Genomic DNA, 21,441 nt, shown 5'->3' on the forward strand with positions numbered 1-21,441 from the left:
TTGGCAGCTATCCTTATTTGCTGGATTTGGGACCTAAGCGCCTCGTTTTCTTGGGCCAACCTGTTCTTTTCTCCCTGATCAGCAGCAACTTGCATACTGTTCTCAAATTTAAGAGCTCCGATCTATTGTTTTAACTTGCTGATTTCGGCCTGATAGCCTTCTTCTTTTGCTAACCAACCCCATTGTTCTTGTGATGATTCAGTGAAATCCTGGATGTGGGGTCTTTTGGCTGGCCTCTGATGCTCAAGTTCTCTTCTTTACCATGCGATGTATTCTGGTGACATTTCTCCTTTGGCCCGATCCTGCACAAAAGTATCTGCTTGTAGGTGTCACACCTCCTTTTTCCGCCCCCGCGAGGGGTGAAGGAGTTTTCCCAATTAAAGGACAATCGAAACGGGATTTGTTTATTTATTTCAGAGTCGCCACTTGGGAGATTTAAGGTGTCCCAAGTCACCGGTTTAATCCCGAATCGAGGAAAAGAATGACTCTATTTAACAGTCCGCGAACCAGAAATCCGGATAAGGAATTCCGTTAACTCGGGAGAAGGTGTTAGGCATTCCCGAGTTCCGTGGTTCTAGCACGGTCGCTCAACTGTCATATTTGACTTGATTATCTGATTTAATACATGTTGAACCTATGTGCGAATTTTAACATTTAACCGCCTTTGTCATTATTATTATTTTTATCAAGAATTGCAACATCGTGAAAATACGTCTCGAACCACGTCACATTAATGCACCCGTGGTTGTTGGCACATTTCAACTCTGTTGAGATTTGGATTTTGGTCACATAAATGTGCACCCGAGTTTAAGAAGGTAAGATTATTAAAATGCGCGCCTAAAGCGATTAGCGTATTATTATTTTGGGTAAGGCCGTGGAGTTCGCTAAGCGACCTATCCCGAGTTCTAAGTAATTAACACATACATTTTGTGAGGCCCACGCAATCTGTGCGTTTTATTTGGCGAGGCTCGTCTCGTTTTTATTTTTAAAGGTCATCCTATAGTGGCTATATTTTCTATTAAGTTTGTCTCTAATAATGAAAGAAGAAAACTGGTCCAACTTTATTTACATGCTCACAAGTTAGTTATAGTTGGGTTCCGAATATGATTTGCAAAATCTGAAACATGAACGCGTATATGGGCAGTTGTTTGGATATTATGGGCCCAGGCCTAGCGCACACTGTATTGACTGGACCTGGGCCATTCCTTTTCCGATAAGGGCCTGCTAGTTCGTTCGACTCAGGCCCAACATTTATAAGGCTGAAATGGAAACTGGTGTTATTTATTCTAACGGTATTGTTGCAAGTTATAACGAGGCAGCCCACTAAATGAAGTGAGATTAACTAGCAATGGATAGTTTAACACTTAACATGCGTTAGAAGATATGCTAACCACAAACACAGCTAAAATTCAGGATATTGCTTACTACATTATCACTTCTTTTCTATCTACCAGCATACATACATAATATGATATTAAGTTTCCATACGTGATGGCTAGTTATACATGATGACTACCTTCATTATCCTAATAGAAGATATGAACTATTATATATACAACTTAATGTTCAATATACAGACTGAAACAGATTCGAAAAAAAATAACTTCAACTCTTCATTTTTGTATTCATGTTTCAACTTTCAGCTTACATTGACAGTGTATCAGTGGTGTACCTGGTATTGGGAAAGTCAAAAGAAGAAAAGGAATGATCAGTGCAGCAGTGGCAGTTACAGCAACAACAACAACATAAACCAGCAATCAACAGCAACAAAACCCAGCCACAGATTTTTAAAACCCAAGCAAGAAACTCAGTCTGCAACCCAACAATACCAAAACAGGTACAGGCAAGGCAGAGAAGGAAACAGATGCAAAAGCAGTAGTCTCTGATTGTTATGTTCAAAATCCAACACTCTTAACTCTATGTCACTATGAAAACAGTCTGTCCTACTAAAAGGTTGAAAGACCAGCCTTGTTTTTGCTTTTTTTTTCCTGAAGACTTAAAAATGTCCAGCCCCTCTTTTGTTCTAAAACAGCCTATTTATAAGCAAACCCAGGCCAGCCAAGCTGCGTTGATACCTTCAACCTTTATTCTGCCCATACCCCTTAATTCCCTATGCCTAAATATCTTTTCTTGATGCCCACTATATTGTTCCCCATGCTTGTCCTATTTGTTTTAATAAAGAGTCATGGGAGGGGTTATAGTATTCAAATAAACCCATGCCCTCATTTTGTGTACCCCACTGACAATTAAACTAAGTTTAACAAATGACCCCTAGGCAGACCTTAGCTTTACAACCTGTTAATATCCTACTAAACTCCCAAAATTACCCCTTAACCCTTGCATATTACTAAATTACCCTAACTTTAGTAGTCAGTATATAAACCTCTCTGAATTTAGCTAATCACTGAATACTGACTGTATCAACTTAAACTTAACACTGATTTCAGGTTGACCTGTTAGATTTCTACAGCCATATCTAATTCCTAGCCTAAGTTCAACTCAAAATCAGATCACAAAGGAGTGTCAATCAAACCAAATGAGTTGGTCACATTGGGAGCCAAACCTGACCAACTCAGAGTCAAAAATGCAAACAGGCAATCAACCAACAGGCTAAGATCAAAGCAGTAATGAACAGGCTTCCATGGCAAACTATGAAGATCATGGGGCTACTGAATGAATGAGCAGTCTAGTTCAAAGATAGAACTGAACACATTCCATAGGTTCATTACAAGTTAGCATACAGATGTAAGGCTGGCAAACATACATGGAGGACATTACTGAGCTACTGTCCTGTTTCCTCTAATTTTCAAACAAATTAATTGATGACACTTATTTAAACGACTATACAAGCTATAATATACAACAAAAAATCAATAAAACACACAAAACAAACTAAACATTACCTCAGGATTCACAGACTTGACAGAAAAATAAAAAACAAACCAAACTAAACATGAAAAATAGATAGAATTCATAGGAGAACAAAAGAAAGGGAAAAATTACCTCAAGGATTCGAAATCAAAAACTGACCCAGGCTCGAACTCGGACTCGACCATTTTTGGGGTCGAATGGACCTTAATCGAGTGTTCTCAACTGAGAACACTTCGACTAAGGTCAATTAGACCCCGCGTCATCTTTTAATTCGAACAGACCTCAACTTTTGGTCTTTTTAGGGTTCTTTGTGGTGCGATTTGGGATTCGTTCAGCTCTGGTCAGATTCGAACAGAACCAACGGCGTTTAGGGTGTGAGGGAGGTCAGGAGGTGTTGTGGTATGAATTTGGGGTCGGTGGGTGTAGATCTGTTTTTTGCTCGAACCTTCGAATGAAGATTCGAGACGCTCGAGGAAGATTTGAAGTAAACTGAGTGTGGATTTGGAGAGAGGGGGTCATGGTGATTCAGGGGTGTTAGTTTGGTGATCATCGGCGTCGTGGTTGTCGGGTTTACGGTAGGGGAATCCTAAGGCGGCTAGGGTTTGTGAGGGGGGTTTCTGGGGACGAGGATGAACAGTAGGTGAGAGGGGGTTTGGTTTGGGGCGTGGGGTGATGGATTGGGGTTCTTATACGGGGAAGGGAATTGATCCTGGGCCGTTCGATCTGCTGAGATCAATGGCCCAGATCAATTCACTTAAAAAGGAACGATGTCATTTGATTTTGGTTGGGTGTCGGTTCGAACCGGAGACAAATGGGTCGGGTTGGAGACGGGTTACTGAAAGGGGTCTTGGACCGTTGGATTGGGTGATTGAACGGCTGCGATCGATTGCCACAGAACGACGTCGTTCCAGTGATTATGGGAACAGACCGGGCACCAGGCGTTTGGACTGGGATCTGTGTCTTGGTTTTGGGCCTAATTTTTTTGGGCCCAATCCGAGTTTTCCCTTTTTTCAACTCTTTTCTTCTTTTAATTTAATTTAAACACAATTCCTAAAATTAAAAATAAAACTACACAAATGTTAATTAACACTTACAATAATTAATACACAAGTTAAAACCTTAAGAACAAAATCACCCAAAGACAACAAATAGAATAAAAAGGTATATATATTCATGCATTTCTGATTTTTTCCTTTTTTTAGGGCGAAATGATGGTTTAGTTAATTTCTAAATGCATGATTAAATCCTAAATATGCATGCACCATGTATTTTTATATTTTTCAATTAACTATAACAAGGGTAAACATTTGCGGACAAGAATAATTATCCTAAAATGCCGCGAAAATTCTCAAAATTGCACACAAAGGAAAATCGTTTTATTTTGAATTTTTGTTCTTTCATAGGGCAAAAATCATGTGCTTACAGCTGCCCCTCTTTGTCCGAAGACACGAAGGGTTTTCGTGCAAAGATAAAGTGAGCGATTTTTTGCCCATCCGAATACTCCGTGTGAAGCATTTTTTTTTTTGAAAAAGGTTTAACCGAACCCTTGCTTCAAAGGTTTCCTACATATCCCTGGCTAAAAGGGAATCAGGTTAATGTAGTTCGGGAAGTTTTGGTAGCTGGGACTACCATGGGACTGCAATTTGTTGTTACTGTTGCTGCATGCTGTTACTACTACTTACCGATCTCCTTATCAAGAAGTTAGGCTAGACTATGAACCATAAGATCTTATCTACCTTCAACTTTGTTTTTGATGCTTTGCTTCTTTGTTGGCTTGTGCATCTTCCGCCGCTTCTCCCTTTCATAACCTTGGGGATGGCGCTGGCCTTTTGCTTTTCTGAGTGTCAGTTTTCACTGTCGGGTTCGGTCCGCTGGGGATACGGCTTTCTTCATCAGATTTGCTATGCTGGGCATAATTTGATGTTCAAAGGCCTCTTTTCTCGCGATTCGTCTTATCCTCTTTTTGGCTCATGGGAATTTGCGCTGGGATCTCTTGTTGCAACCTTCTGCTTTCCGGTGAGTTGTTGGTTTCAAGACCTGAAATCTAAGGACTGAAAAATATTCCGCTTGTTATACAGGTGGGCGCCTATTTATCTAAGACATGAAAATATTCCTCTCGTTATACAGGTGGGCGCCTATTTATCTAAGACATGAAAATATTCCTCTCGTTATACAGGTGAGCGCCTATTTATCTAAGACATGAAAATATTCCTCTCGTTATACAGGTGGGCGCCTATTTATCTAAGACATGAAAATATTAGATATGAAAATATTCCTCTCGTTATACAGGTAGACGCCTATTTATCTAAGACATGAAAATATTCCTCTCACTATACAGGCGGACGCCTATTTATCTAAGACATGAAAATATTCCTCTCATTATACAGGCGGGCGCCTATTTATCTAAGACATGAAAATATTCCTCTCATTATACAGGTGAGCGCCTATTTATGTAAAAGCATAAAAGTATTCCTCTCGTTATACAGGTGGGCGCCTATTTATCTAAAACATGAAAAGTATTCCTCTTGTTATACAGGTGGGCGCCTATTTATCTAAAAACATAAAAGTATTCCTCTCGTTATACAGGCGGGCGCCTATTTATCTAAGACATGAAAATATTCCTCTCATCATACAGGTGGGCGCCTATTTATCTAAGACATGAAAATATTCCTCTCGTTATACAGGTGGGCGCCTATTTATCTAAGACATAAAAAGTATTTGAATTTGTTTCCTCGTTCCTCCGAGAAATGTTTTGACAACGGCAGAAAATTTTCTGCCCCAGTTTTGGTGACCTTCCTTGTGGCGTGTCTTTCTTCCATCATCAACCTTTATTTTCCTGTTGAAATCAAAGAAAATCTTGTTAGTTCAAAACACGGTGAGTGATCGTGTCACTCCCGCTGGGGATGTGTTTTTTTTTCTTTTTCCTCTCCCTTGCTTTGCGCTCCCAAAACTGGTTGGGGATAACGTTACTTGTTGGGGATGATATTTCTGCTGGGGATGGTTTTTCCATTTATCTCTTCCCTGCTCTTTTGTTTCGGAACATGCTGGGGGGAGTCTTCTTCAATTCCAAAACTACTCCCTTCAAAATTTTATTTTCCCTCAGTACTGTAGGGGATAAAATGTTATCATCTGGGGATAACGTTATTGAGGATAGGACTGTTGGGGTTGTTTTGCTGCGGATTAATTCTCTCTTTCTCCTTGCCCCTTTTTGTGTTATCTGACCACCCAGGAACTTGGTCAGTGATCTATTGAAGTTCTGCCGGGGATCCTCTTGGAACTTGGTCCATAAGTTCCTCAACCGTTGCTTTCCAACTTTTCTCCATGTTCTCCATAACTTTCTAGGCCAGTTTGTCATTTGGTCTTGCAACAAATGCCCTCTTATCTTATCGCCTCGTCTTTGGCCTGTCCCTTTCGCATTTCGCTTTGTACCATTTCGGCCATTGGTAGTAAACTCTGAAAAATCCTTCTCAAAATAAATTTCTGGAAAAAATCTTTTTAGACAAAGAAATGAAAAGATAGAAAAAGAGAAAAATCTTTCTGAACAAATGTTGGGGAGAAGAAAAGGAAAGAACTTATCTAGATGGTATGACTGGTCCCAACAATCATGTCGTGTATCCCAGATTAATCGACCCAGTCTATTTGTATCAATCAATCTTCCTGATGGCCTCATTTGCCGGTAATAACTAGACGCCTAACATTTTGCCGTATGCGGATTCTTTCTGCCGATCTCATCTTGTCGCCTCATAGTGACCTTCGAGGTGTTTTCACTAATAAGACTCTCTCCTTTCTCTCAGCTCCCGTCGCCTTACGGTGCCTTGTGAAGGTTTTCACCGATGAGACTCTCTCGTTTTATGTCTCTCATCTTTCATCGCCTTATGGTGCCGGCAAAGGTTTTCACCGATAAGACTCTCTTATTTTATATTTCAGCTGGGGATTGGAGTGCTGCCGATATGACTCTCTTTGCTGGGGATTCTTTTCGGCTATCAATTCATTTTTAGTTTATGATCCTCCTCTTTGCTGGGGATCAGAGTGTTGTTCTCGACTTCCGTTTGCATGACCTGGCACTTCTCGAATACTGATCGGGAGGTCTTTTTGGACTTCGATATTGGTTTTGTGTGGGTTTAAAAAGAAAAGCTATCAAAACTCAGAAAACAACTTTGATGGGTGAACCATTACAACTCTTGGAATCAAACCTCTTTTGAAACTTTAAAACATAACGTCTGCCCCAGTTTCCTTGCTTGGGGGATTTTTATTTTTTGTGACACTATGACCGAGTCGTGAGACGCCTACGTATCCTTCTTTGAGGAATCAGGTCAAACGTAGTTCCCACCGATTCCTTTGTTTTTATTGTGACTTTTCTCTTGTTTCATTTTTTTTATTATTATATATATATTTTTTTCATTAGTGACTCCAAAAGAGGGGTATAAAAGAATAAATAAGGCTCAAAGGGGGAAGCAAAGGTTAAAAGTGTTTGGATAGAAGAAAGAATTGCCTCCGTCATTTCATTATCCAATAAGTACCAAGTACAAACAAATGAACAAATAACTATCATAATCAAAGAAATTACGCATAATATCTTTTGACTGCATCAGAATTGATAGCCATGTCGACGCATCTTCCTTCGATATCTGTCAGACATAAAAGCGCCGTTGGATAACACTCTGGTCACAACATAAGGCCCTTGCCAATTTGGGGCGAACTTGCCTTTTGCTTCGATCTGGTATGGGAGGATCCGTTTCAATACTTGCTGCCCTACTTCAAATTTTCTGAGGTGCACCTTCTTATTGTATGCTCTTGCTATTCTCTTCTGATACAACTGGCCATGACACACTGCTGCCAATCTTTTTTCATCTATTAAGTTCAACTGCTCCAGTCGAGCTTTGACCCATTCATCGTCGTCAATCCCGGCTTCAGCGACAATACGAAGGGACGGAATTTCGACCTCTGTTGGTATCACTGCTTCAGTTCCATACACCAATAAATAAGGAGTTGCACCTATTGAAGTCCAAACTGTAGTGCGATAACCCAACAAGGCAAAGGGTAATTTCTCATGCCATTGTCTAGATCCTTCTACCATCTTCCTCAGTATCTTCTTGATGTTCTTATTGGCTGCTTCAACTGCTCCATTTGCCTTGGGACGATATGGGGTGGAATTGCGGTGTGTAATCTTGAACTGTTGACATACCTCTCTCATCAAATTGTTGTTAAGATTTGCACCATTATCCGTGATGATCACTTTTGGGACCCCAAATCTACAGATGATATGGGAGTGAACAAAATCCACCACTGCCTTCTTGGTTACCGACTTGAAAGTTTTAGCTTCAACCCACTTAGTGAAGTAGTCGATGGTCACCAGAATGAACCTATGGTCGTTGGTTGCTGCCGGCTCAATAGGCCCAATGACATCCATGCCCCATGCGACAAATGGCCATGGCGCTGACATTGTATGCAATTCTGTCGGTGGAGAATGAATCAGATCTCCCTGTATCTGACATTGATGGAATTTCCGCACGAAATTGATACAATCATGCTCCATAGTGAGCCGATAGTACCCTGCTCGAAGAATCTTCTTTGCCAATACATATTCGCTCATATGTGGCCCACAAACTCCAGCATGCACCTCTGCCATAACTGTCATGTCTTGACCGACGTCTATACATCTTAGCATTCCCAAATCTGGGGTTCTTCTGTACAACACTCCTCCACTGAGGAAGAAACCATTTGACAAACGCCGAATGGCTCTTTTTTGGTCTCTAGTGGCCTGCTCCGGGTATATCCCCATCTTGAGGTACTCCTTTATGTCATAAAACCATGGCTCTCCATCCACTTCCTCCTCTACCATGTTGCAATAAGCATGTCGATCACGAACCTGAATGTGCAATGGGTCAACATGAATTCTGTCTGGGTGGTGTAACATCGATGCCAAAGTGGCCAAGGCATCGGCAACCTCATTATGAACTCTTGGGATGTGTCTGAATTCCACTGATCGAAATCGCTTGCTCATATCGTGCAAACATTGTCGATATGGTATGAGTTTCAAATCCCGTGTTTCCCATTCACCCTGAATCTGATGCACCAGGAGGTCCGAGTCTCCCAAGACCAAAACGTCCTGGACATCCATGTCTGCAGCTAGTCGCAAACCCAAAATGCATGCCTCATATTCAGCCATGTTGTTGGTACAATAGAAACATAGCTGAGTTGTAACAGGATAATGACGTCCTGTTTCAGAAATAAGTACCGCTCCTATTCCCACTCCCTTCGCATTTGCGGCTCCATCAAAGAAAAGCTTCCAACCTGGTTCCTCGGGTAATTCCAGCTCACCTACATGCATTACTTCCTCGTCCGAAAAATACGTCCTCAATGGCTCGTATTGTTCATCAACAGGGTTCTCAGCCAAGTGATCGGCCAGCGCTTGGGCTTTCATGGTCGTCCTCGTCACATAGATGATATCAAATTCTTTGAGTAAAATTTGTCATTTTGCTAACCTCCCTGTAGGCATAGGTTTCTGGAAAATGTACTTTGACGGATCCAAACGAGAAATGAGATAAGTAGTATATGAGGATAAATAGTGCTTCAATTTCTGAGCCACCCAAGTTAGGGCGCAACATGTCCTCTCGAGTTGAGTGTACTTGACCTCATATACTGTAAACTTCTTGCTAAGATAATAGATGGCTTGCTCCTTCCTTCCTGTAATGTCGTGTTGCCCCAACACGCAGCCAAACGAATTCTCCAGGACCGTTAGATAAAGAATTAATGGTCTCCCCGGCTCAAGCGGGACCAACACAGGTGGATTTGACAGATACCCCTTGATTTGGTCGAATGCTCCTTGACATTCCGCCGTCCATTCTACCGCAACATCTTTCTTCAGCAGGCGAAATATGGGTTCACACATCGCCGTAAGCTGGGCGATGAACCTGCTGATATAATTTAGTCTTCCTAACAGACTCATCACCTCCGTTTTGTTCTTTGGCGGTGGCAAATCCTGGATGGATTTGATCTTGGATGGGTCCAACTCAAAACCCCGTCGACTGACGATAAATCCTAACAGCTTTCCTGATGGAACCCCAAAGGCACATTTGGCTCGGTTAAGCTTAATATCATACCTTCGAAGTCTTTGAAAGAACTTCCTTAGGTATGCAACATGGTCTTCCTGATGCCAGGACTTTATGATCACATCATCTACGTACACTTCAATTTCTTTGTGTATCATGTCATGAAACACAGTAGTCATTGCTCTCATGTACGTTGCCCCAGCATTCTTCAATCCAAATGGCATTACCCGGTAGCAGTAAGTTCCCCATGGCGTAATGAAAACCGTCTTCTCCACATCTTCTTCGTCCATTAAGATCTGATGATACCCTGCATAGCAGTCCACAAAGGATCTGATCTCGCGCCCAGCGCAATTATCGATCAGGATATGGATGTTGGGCAATGGAAAATGAAGTGAGATTAACTGGCAATGGACAGTTTAACACTTAATATGCGTTAGAAGATATGCTAACCACAAACACAGCTAAAATTCAGGATATTGCTTACTACACTATCACTTCTTTTCTATCTACCAGCATACATACATAATGTGATATTAAGTTGCCATATGTGATGGCTAGTTATACATGATGACTACCTTCATTATCCTAATAGAAGATATGAACTATTATATATACAACTTAATGTTCAATATACAGACTGAAACAGATTCGAAAAAAAATAACTTCAGCTCTTCATTTTTGTATTCATGTTTCAACTTTCAGCTTACATTGACAGTGTATCAGTGGTGTACCTGGTATTGGGAAAGCCAAAAGAAGAAAAGGAATGATCAGTGCAGCAGTGGCAGTTACAACAACAATAACAACATAAACCAGCAATCAACAGCAACAAAACCCAGCCACAGATTTTTAAAACCCAAGCAAGAAACTCAGTCTGCAACCCAACAATACCAAAACAGGTACAGGAAATGCAGAGAAGGAAACAGATGCAAAAGCAGTAGCCTCTGATTGTTATGTTCAAAATCCAACACTCTTAACTCTATGTCACTCTGAAAACAGTTTGTCCTGCTAAAAGGTTGAAAGACCAGCCTTCTTTTTGCTTTTTTTTTCTGAAGACTTAAAAATGTCCAGACCCCCTTTTGTTCTAAAACAACCTATTTATAAGCAAACCCAGGCCAGCCAAGCTGCTTTGATACCTTCAGCCTTTATTCTGCCCAAACCCCTTAATTCCCCATGCCTAAATATCTTTTCTTGATGCCCACTATATTATTCCCCATGCTTGTCCTATTTGTTTTAATCAAGAGTCATGGGAGGGGTTATAGTATTCAAATAAACCCATGCCCTCATGTTGTGTACCCCACTGACAATTAAACTAAGTTTAACAAATGACCCCTAGGCAGACCTTAGCTTTACAACCTGTTAACATCCTACTAAACTCCCAAAATTACCCCTTAACCCTTGCATATTACTGAATTACCCTAACTTTAGTAGTTAGTATATAAACCCCTCGGAATTTAGCTAATCACTAAATACTGACTGTATCAACTTAAACTTAACACTGATTTCAGGTTGACCTGTTAGATTTCTACAGCCATATCTAATTCCTAGACTAAGTTCAACTCAAAATCAGATCACAAAAGGGTGTCAATCAAACCAAATGAGTTGGTCACATTGGGAGCCAAACCTGACCAACTCAGAGTAAAAAATGCAAATAGGCAATCAACCAACAGGCTAAGATCAAAGCAGTAATGAACAGGCTTCCATGGCAAACTATGAGGATCATGGGGTTACTGAATGAATGAGCAGTCTAGTTCAAAGACAGAACTGAACACATTCCACAGGTTCATTACAAGTTAGCATATAGATGTAAGGCTGGCAAACATACATGGAGGACATTATTGAGCTACTGTCCTGTTTCCTCTAATTTTCAAACAAATTAATTGACGACACTTATTTAAACGACTGTACAAGCTATAATATACAGCAAACAATCAATAAAACACACAAAAGAAACTAAACATTACCTCAGGATTCACAGACTTGACAGAAAAACCAAAAACAAACCAAACTAAACATGAAAAACAGATAGAATTCATAGGAGAACAAAAGAAAGGGAAAAATTACCTCAGGGATTCGAAATCAAAAACTGACCCAGGCTCGAACTCGGACTCGACCATTTTTGGGGTCGAATGGACCTTAATCGAGTGTTCTCAACTGAGAACACTTCGACTAAGGTCAATTAGACCTCGCGTCGTCTTTTAATTCGGACAGACCTCAACTTTTGGTCTTTTTAGGGTTCTTTGTGGTCCGATTTGGGATTCTTTCAGCTGTGGCCAGATTCGAACATAACCAACGGCGTTTAGGGTGTGAGGGAGGTCAGGAGGTATTGTGGAATGAATTTGGGGTCGGTAGGTATAGATCTGTTTTTTGCTCGAACTTTCGAATGAAGATTCGAGACGTTCGGGGAGGATTTGAAGTAAACTGAGTGTGGATTTGGAGAGAGGGGGTCATGGTGATTCAGGGGTGTTAGTTTGGTGGTCATCGGCGTCGTGGTTGCCGAGTTTACGGTGGGGGAATCCTAAGGCAGCTAGGGGTTGTGAGGGGGGTTTCTAGGGACGAGGATGAACAGTAGGTGAGGGGGGTTTGGTTTGGGGCGTGGGGTGATGTATTGGGGTTCTTATACGGGTAAAGGAATTGATCCTGGGCTGTTCGATCTGCTGAGATCAATGGCCCAGATCAATTCACTTAAAAAGGAACGGTGTCGTTTGATTTTGGTTGGGGGTCGGTTCGAACCGGAAATAAATGGGTCGGGTTGGAGACGGGTTACTGAAAGGGGTCTTGGACCATTGGATTGGGTGATTGAACGGCTGAGATTGATTGCCACAGAACGACGTCGTTCCAGTGATTATGGGAACAGACCGGGCACCAGGCGTTTGGACTGGGATCTGTGTCTTGGTTTTGGGCCTGATTATTTTTGGGCCCAATCCGAGTTTTCCCTTTTTTCAACTCTTTTCTTCTTTTAATTTAATTTAAACACAATTCATAAAATTAAAAATAAAACTACACAAATGTTAATTAACACTTACAATAATTAATACACAAGTTAAAACCTTAAGAACAAAATCACCCAAAGACAACAAATAGAATAAAAAGGTATATATATTTATGTATTTCTGATTTTTTCCTTTTTTAGGGCGAAATGATGGTTTAGTTAATTCCTAAATGCATGATTATATCCTAAATATGCATGCACCATGTATTTTTATATTTTTCAATTAACTATAACAAGGGTAAACATTTACGGACAATAATAATTATCCTAAAATGCCGCGAAAATTCTCAAAATTGTACACAAAGAAAAATCTTTTTATTTTGAATTTTTGGGAGTAATTCTTTCATAGGGCAAAAATCACGTGCTTACACTAGGTATTGACATTCATTCCAAATCTCGCGGACTTTCGCTTCGGGAAACTGTCCATCAGGGCCGATCTCAATTACTTGAACACTAAGATCTTCCTCCCATGGCACGGTTTAGCATCTCCCGAGTTGTCTCAGAACCCGACAGGGAGCATAAGGCTGGATGCTCTTAAGGCCTATCAAAAGAAAATGAGACCTAGCTGCTGGCATGTATATGATTTCTTCAACAGGCAACCATCCCAACGTCCACTGTATCTGACTGTTCGTGAGAGTACGAAAGTATGATATCCATACTGTTACTCCTTCAGGCAGACTAACCCCGTCAATCCTTGTGTAAAACTCTCCTGTACATGTCTTGTCAACGAACCATAGCTCAAGAGCGAGGAACGGTAGCATAGATGCTTGGTCATCCACATTTGTAGCAACAGGTTACACCCTTCAAAAAAGTTGCCTCCGGCTTTACAGGCAGTAAGAGCCCGGAAAATGTCAGACACGAACATAGGTGCAAGAGTGCTTTTATTTTGAGAAAGTAAGGTACTGACGACCCCGACTATTTTTATATCAATATTCTCGTCTTCCCTTGGGAACACTAGGAGGCCTAAAAAGGTTATCATGAAAGCCACCCGTCTGTGCTCATCCCATTTTTGACGATTATTTTTACTGCATAGCTTGATGTCCGTCTTGTTAAACCCTCCCACGTGGCCGTACCTGTCGTATATGAAGCGCAGAGTACAGAAGCCTTTTGCCAAATCTGGATTATGGACTGTCCTGGGTATTTTTAATGAATCTAAAAACCGATGCACCGTGATGGCTCTTGGAGCAATCAGATATTTTTCTCTTAATGGAACCTCAGCATTTCCGATGTACCCGGCGATTTCCTCCAGAGTTGGGGTTAGCTCAAAATCTGGGAAGTGGAAGACATTGTGCGTTGGGTCCCAGCAGGTGACCAACGCTCTTATAATATCACCCCGAGGCTTGATTTCCAGCAAACCCGTAAGACCTTTCAGATATTTCTTAACTTCGTCTTGTCCTTCTTTGCCTAAATCATTCCACCAAAGACGCAAGTCGAAAGGGATTTTAGTCATTATTGAGAAAGGTTCGTTTTGCATCGTGCTTATCCTGCACATTTATTAAAGTGATTTACGCAAAACTTTTATTTGACTCAAAACAAAATTAACTATTTCTTTTTTTCAAATTAAAAATGCAAGACTCGGTTTTCAAATACGGCCTTTCAGCACTCCCAAGAACGAAGATTTTCAGGCTGTGAGAGTCAACCGATCAGAATAAAAAATGACCAAAAGTGGCCGTCTTTGCCAAGTCAGCCTTCCGGCGTCCCTTTCGGGAACATTCGGTTGTTTCTGATGAAAACGGCATCACCTGACTTATTCATGCAAAAAAATTTAAACTTTAAATATTTTTGGCTATTTTTTCAAAGGGGAGGTTGGACCCGATGAAGGTTGCCTACGTATCTCACGCCCTGTGAGAATCAAACCTGCGTAGTTCGGGTCAAGAAACTAACTATATTTTGAAAACAAGTCTCTTTCTTTTCATTTTCCATAGCAAGACAAACTATTTCCTTTTCTATTTTTTGCAAACAAGACAAAATAACGACTCTCCTTTTTCTTTTTCATTTTCAACAAACAATAAACAACCTATATTTTTTTTTCAAACTAAAACAAAGACTCTTTTTCTTTTCTTTTTCAACAAACAATTTTCCAAACATAACAGGCTCTTTTTCTATTTTTCCTTTGCTTTTTTAGTAAAACAAACTATTAAAAATAAAACATTTTCCTTTTCCATTTTCTCAAAATTTCGGCAGAGTTTTGACAGTATTTGGTCATTGGTTTTTCTAAAATAATCAATTGACTCCCTAACTGCTATTTCACTCTTTTTCTCTTTTCCTTTTTTCTCAATTTAACATTCCCGTGATTCAAAAGCCGGTCAACATGCCGGTTCGGAACAAATATATGTACAGAACAAGTAGGATGCATCAGGATGGTCTTTTCATTTCAGGTTGCTAGCCTTAGACGGACCTAACCCCTGTGTTGAGTCCCCTAAGTCAAATGCAGCATGATGCAATTAAGCGCTCCTACTAGGGATCCGGCATGAAGTCAAGTTATTCTAGGTTCAAAACCTGGGTATGTGTTCTAAACAGTGCACCCGAGAGGACAACTCGAGTCGAGGAGGGGGGCAGCGTACCGGGGACCCGCGAGATCGTCTGGCTTTGCAACTTATCCGAGCCTATTTTATTCCAGGGTATGACACTAACAGAATAGGGAGTCTCAACCAGTAAGCACATCCCCTGAGGTGAAGAGAGAAGGGTATCGACACAGTTTATATACAGTTCACATGATATCAAAGCGGTAGCATTTAGCACATTTAGTATGAAACATGTAGGAAAATCAGATATAACCAAATACAATGATTTATCTAAGCTCGAATTCTGAACCCTGAACCAGAGATTCTGGGTTCGTTCCCCAGCAGAGTCGCAAAAGCTGTCACACCTCCTTTTTACCTACACCCCCCGGAAGGGTGTATAATGGAGTTTTTCCAATTAAAGGACAATCAGAACGGGATTTGGTTATTAAAATTTCAGAGTCGCCACTTGGAAAATTAATGGTGTCCCAAGTCACCGGTTTTGAATCCCGAACCGAGGAAGATTTGACTCTGTATTACAGTCCGCGCACCAGAAATCCGGATAAGGAATTCTGTTAACCCGGGAGAAGGTGTTAGGCACTCCCGGGTTCCGTGGTTCTAGCACGGTCGCTTAACTGTTGTATTTGATTTTATCTGATTTCAATACATGCTAGATTATGTGCCTTTTATTCTTAAACCGCTTTTTATCCTTGTTTATTTTAAAAGAATTGCGACGTCGTGAAAACGCGTTTCGAACCACATCGCAATCAATGCACCCGTGGTTGTCAACCCATTTCGACTTTGTCAAGATTTGGATTTGGGTCACATCAATGCGCACCCGAGTTGAAGGAAGTAAATTATTAAAAAAAACGTGCCTAAAGAGACTGTCGCGTTATTATCTTTGAGGAAGGCCATGAAATTCGCTAAACGGCCCATCCCGAACTCTAAGAATTTTATCAAAAACATTTATTGAGGGCCCCGCAATCTATGTATTTTTGTTTGACGAGGCTCGTCTCATTTTATTTTTAAAAGGATATCCTAAAAGGTCTTGTAGTTCTTCTATTAATAGTTATCTCTACTTATTCAATTTAATTTTAATACTACTTGTTACAGCAACCCAACACCCACGTGAATTTGGGCCTATAGGGATGCCCCACGTGATAGGTTGCCGACCCCTCATAAATTAGGCCCTTAAAAGGATGCCTATTTAAATTCTTTGCAGAAACAATCAGGGATCGAGCCTGAGCGGTAACACAACACTAAACGGCCCAATTAGTCCCCAATGCTATTCGGTGCAATTTGCACCGCATTTACCTAAAATTATAGAAGCCAATTTTGCAATTTAACGCCATTTTTATTCCTGACCCCCGTTGCATTGAATTCGAAACATAGGCGACAAATTATTTTTTATCTATTAGTGACTCCTACATATTACTAAAGATGGCAATCAGAAACAGTTCAAATTTAACAACATGTGATAGCAACTTGATTGCATTATTTCACTTAATCACATGGACATGAACAAGTTAATGACCCAAACTCAAAGTGGACTAACTATTTCCAAAATAATTCAAACTAACATTGTTAGATAAACTGGACTATTAGAATTAACTACTGAAACATGAACTTGTGTTTTTCACTATTCTCATTTACAAAATCGTTCTGTGAAACTAACTAACTAACACTACTAACTACAGAACTCTCATGGTCAAGGGAAGACATAGAATCAATTCATAAGTCCACAAATTAAAACAGTACAACATTGTCTAGTTATACAGTTTGTAATCTCATTAACATTACTGAAATTTCGGTCCAAATGAATCAATCAACACGAATTTTTTTTTTTAAAAAAATGAACAGTAAAGGTAAATATTCAAGTCTAAGCATGTGTTTCTTATTATTCACACTTCAAATTTATTTTCTACAAATGGCAGTAATCTTCAGTATTGCTTGAGCATGAGAAATACCTGAAAATTGAATAGAAATGGAAGAGGAGAGGTCAGTTAAGATGATAGTGAGCAGCAGCAGCAAATTCACAATCCAAACAGAGGAATCAACAACCCAGCAACTCAGAATCCAAAATTTTGACTCAACACTGAATTCTTAAACAGCCAGAACACCCCAAACTCGAAAACTCAACAAATGGAACCGAAACAGACTGACAGAAACCCTAATATTACTTGAAACAACCAGAAATTTCTCTGAATACTCAAATCACCAGAAAAGGAACTGAGATTTGTAACTCAACTACTAAAACTAGAGAATCAATTTCATAGTTGAATGAAACAGCACATGTTTTTGGATTTTTATGAACCTATTTGCTTTTTTTTTTGGTTTTTGAATTTCTAACTTCTACTTTGAATCTGGAACTAGAAAGGAAAATTTTTTGGAAGCTAAACTTGCTATGAAAAAGTGAATTTTTGGCTGAACAGATCCCCCTTTTCCTCAATGCATTTCATGCCCTTTTATAGGTGACAAAAGAGGGTAAATCAGATTTTAGGTTTTCTTTTTAGTCCCTCCCTTATTTTCAGTTTAGTCCCTCTATTCTTGACTTGCTAAACAAGTAAATGCATCATAATTACTGAAATCTACACTTGTACCCCATTCTAGAAGGTCCTATACCCATTACAATTCCTAAACTACCCTTTTCCTACTTTGAAATTACTATTCTTAAAGAAGCTACCTCTTTCTATGCCTAAAATACCCTTCTACTAGTCTGAAATTTACAGCCCAATATTAACTGATCCCAACTCCTTCATCTTAGCTAAAATTTAACTAAAACTAACTAACATATGATCTATTCAGCTAACCCAAACAACCTATCTTAAACACTACATTAATTAACACAAATGCTGAATGAACAATTAATTAAACTAATAACTGAAATCAGTCCCAAACAAATTCCAATCCAAATTCATTAGTTATACCAACGACCAAATATTATTCAAGCATTCAAAATCAAAACAGAACAGGAATTGAAATTAACCTAACCTATAGCTAACAATTAACGGGCAGCATTGTATCGACCCAAACTAATCAATTAAGACGATTCTAAAATCAAAACCATGATCAACCATCAAACAAAATTAAAACTATAACTGGGGAAAAGCTTGCTGACTAAAACAAATGAAACAATGAATCAAAAGAACAATTAAACTATACTGATAAACAAAAATAAAGCATAAAATTAACCTGAACGCTTACTGAAATCAAAATCAAGAAATTGTAACTAAGACTTCACTCATGCAGAAAAACAAAAAGGAAAAAGAAATGAAAAATAAAAAATGAAACAAGAAAACTCACTGATACACGAAAAACTCCGGCCAGTGGTTGTTACTCCGAAACTACCCAGAATTTCTGACCCATAATATCCCTAACCATATGTTTTCATAAGAAACCCCATGGTTAGGGCTATTAAGGTCCGAAATCATGGAGATTTTTCTTGAGGGCTTTGGCCGGAAACTTTAGATTTGATATTCGAGCTGCTCCGGGCAGATTCGAGAGACAAGGCCATGGGGGTTGGGTAGAGGAGGCTCAGGCGGTCACATGGTGTTAATTTGGTGGTCGATGGCATAAGTGGTGTTCGCCGGCGGTAGGGTTCCGGTGAAGGATATGAGGGCGGCTGGGTTTTAGGGTTGGAGTATGGGTGAGGTCTGAGAGACGAGATGGGGGGTAACGTTTGGACACTAATATACTAAACAATCCAAGCTTCTCGTCCGTTGGATTAATTAACCTCGATGGCCCGGATTGATCGACGCTAAACGACATCGTTTCGCTAAGGGGGGCAGGCCGGGTTGAAACGGGGTGTGGGCTTGGTCCGGTTGGGCTGCGTGTTTTGGGTGAAATTCGTTTGGGCTGGGGAGAGTAAATTGAAATGGCCCAAAATGGGTCTCTTATTAAGAGGACCAAAATTCTTTTTAATTTCTTCTCTTTTCTTTTCAAATTAAAATAAAAACCTAAATTAACTCTTAAAAACTAAATTGACCTATCAAATTATATTAAGCTCTAATTAATAATAGACACAATCAATTAAACACAAAATTAGAAGAAAACTAGCGAAACTCAAAGCTAAGAATTAAGCAATGCACAAATAAATTATTTTTTTTGTGATTTTTCTAATTTGTAAAAACCCTAACTATTAATTAATCTAAAAATATGTGAAACTAAGTCCTAAATGCGGATGCAATGTATATTTGGGTATTTTCATTAGTTAAAATAAAAAAAATGCAAAGACAAAAATGCAAACAATTAATGGAAAACGTCACAAAATTCGCAAAAATTGCAAACACTGAAAGAAGTTATTTTGTTTTGAATTTCTGGGAGTAATTCATATAGGGCAAAAATTACATGCTCACACTCCCTATGAGGCCTCATTCATGAGGCGCTGTCGTTCGCCATTTGGTTGGTTCGAGCCGGGAGAGGCTTGGTTGTTGGGTACCGATTTGATTCAGGATGCCTTGGAAAAAGTGAAGATGATTCAGGATCGACTTCTTACAACTCAGTGTAGGCATAAGAGTTATGCCGTTCATAGAATTCGTGATGTTTCATTCATGGTTGGAGAGAGGGTTTTGCTCCGACTTTCACCCATGAAGGGTATGATGATGTACGGAAAGAAGGGCAAGTTGAGCCCTAGGTAAATCATACCATTTGAGATTTTTGAGAGAGTGGGTGAGATGGTCTACATGTTTGCCTTACTACCTTGCTTATCAGCAGTTCATCCGGTGTTCCATGTGTCTATGCTCCGTAACTATCACAGTGATCCATCTCATGTATTAGATTTCAGCTCAGTCTAGTCGGACAAGGATTTCACTTAATGAGGAGCAGCTGGTGGCCATTCTAGCCCGGTAGGTACGGAAGTTAAGGTATAAGAGTTATCCTTCAGTTAGAGTATAATGGAGAGGTCAGCCAATCGAGGCAACTACGTGGGAGTCCAAGTCTAACATGCGGAGTAGATACCCGCTCCTTTTCACCAGTCCAGGTACCTTTCTATGTTCGTTCGAGGATGAATGTTTGTCTTAAGGGTGGAGACTGTGATGGCCCGATAGGTCATGTTGAGGTTTAGCCTTTGTTTCCATGTTCTAATACCACGACTAGCTCCGTTTAGTGTTCCTCGATTTGCATGCGCAGTCCATGTCTTGTTCCGAAAGTTTTTATATGGAAAATTGAGGAAAATGTAAAGCTTTACCTTAAAAATAATTTGAGTTGACTACGATCAATATTTTGTGTAAACAGACCCAAATCAGTATTTTAAAGGTCCCAGTGAGTCCGTATCATGATTTGGGACCTGGGCATATGCCTGAAATTGAATTCGGAAGTCCCTAACTTGATTTAATGTGATTTGTTGAAAAGTAGTAATTTGAAATCTTAAAGAATTCCTAAGTTTGACTGTAGGTTGACTTTATTACTATCGAGTTTGGATTTCTTTTCTGGAACTCGGAATAGGTTCATTTCACCATTTATGAGTTCTTTGCAAAATTTGATGCAAAACGAAGTTAATTTGACATGATTCGGGTGCCCAGTTGTAAATTTACAAGTCATGAGTTTCTTTGAAAATTTCTTACATTTTTATGTCTGATTCATAGTTCTAGGTATTATTTTGGTATTTGGAATGCGTGAGCGAGTTCGTATGATATTTTTAAACTTATGTTGATATTTGGTTTGGAGCACCGAGGGCTTGGTGAGTTTCAGACGCATTTCGGAGTGTGTTGAAGAGTGTTAGAGTTGCTGGTGTGAGCTGATATTGTAGGATTCACAAATGCGAGGTTGGCAATCACATTTGCGACGTATGGCCTAGCCTGTTAGGGTTGCATTTGTGAGACCGGTATTCGCAATTGCGAAGGGGGCCTAGGATCACCGATCATATGATCGCTTTTTCGAAAATCCAAAATTCGCATTTGTGAATATTAAGTCGCATTTGTGACTGCAGTAGGGATGTGGGTTCTTCACTTTAGGCTCCAATATTAAGTCGTATTTGTGAATATTAAGTCGCATTTGTGACTGCATTTGTGACGGATCATAACGAGGGAAT

The 21,441-nt window shown here is 39.9% G+C and overlaps 1 protein-coding gene across 1 annotated transcript in view; it reads right to left on the reverse strand.

The window, feature by feature from the left end:
• LOC104219062 ((E,E)-geranyllinalool synthase) overlaps positions 1 to 21,441 on the reverse strand; it is an 82,291-nt gene that overhangs the window by 58,460 nt on the left and 2,390 nt on the right. The window lies entirely within an intron of this gene.

The sequence above is a fragment of the Nicotiana sylvestris genome, chromosome 9 (genome assembly GCF_000393655.2).
Source record: "Nicotiana sylvestris chromosome 9, ASM39365v2, whole genome shotgun sequence".
Lineage (NCBI taxonomy): Eukaryota > Viridiplantae > Streptophyta > Magnoliopsida > Solanales > Solanaceae > Nicotiana > Nicotiana sylvestris.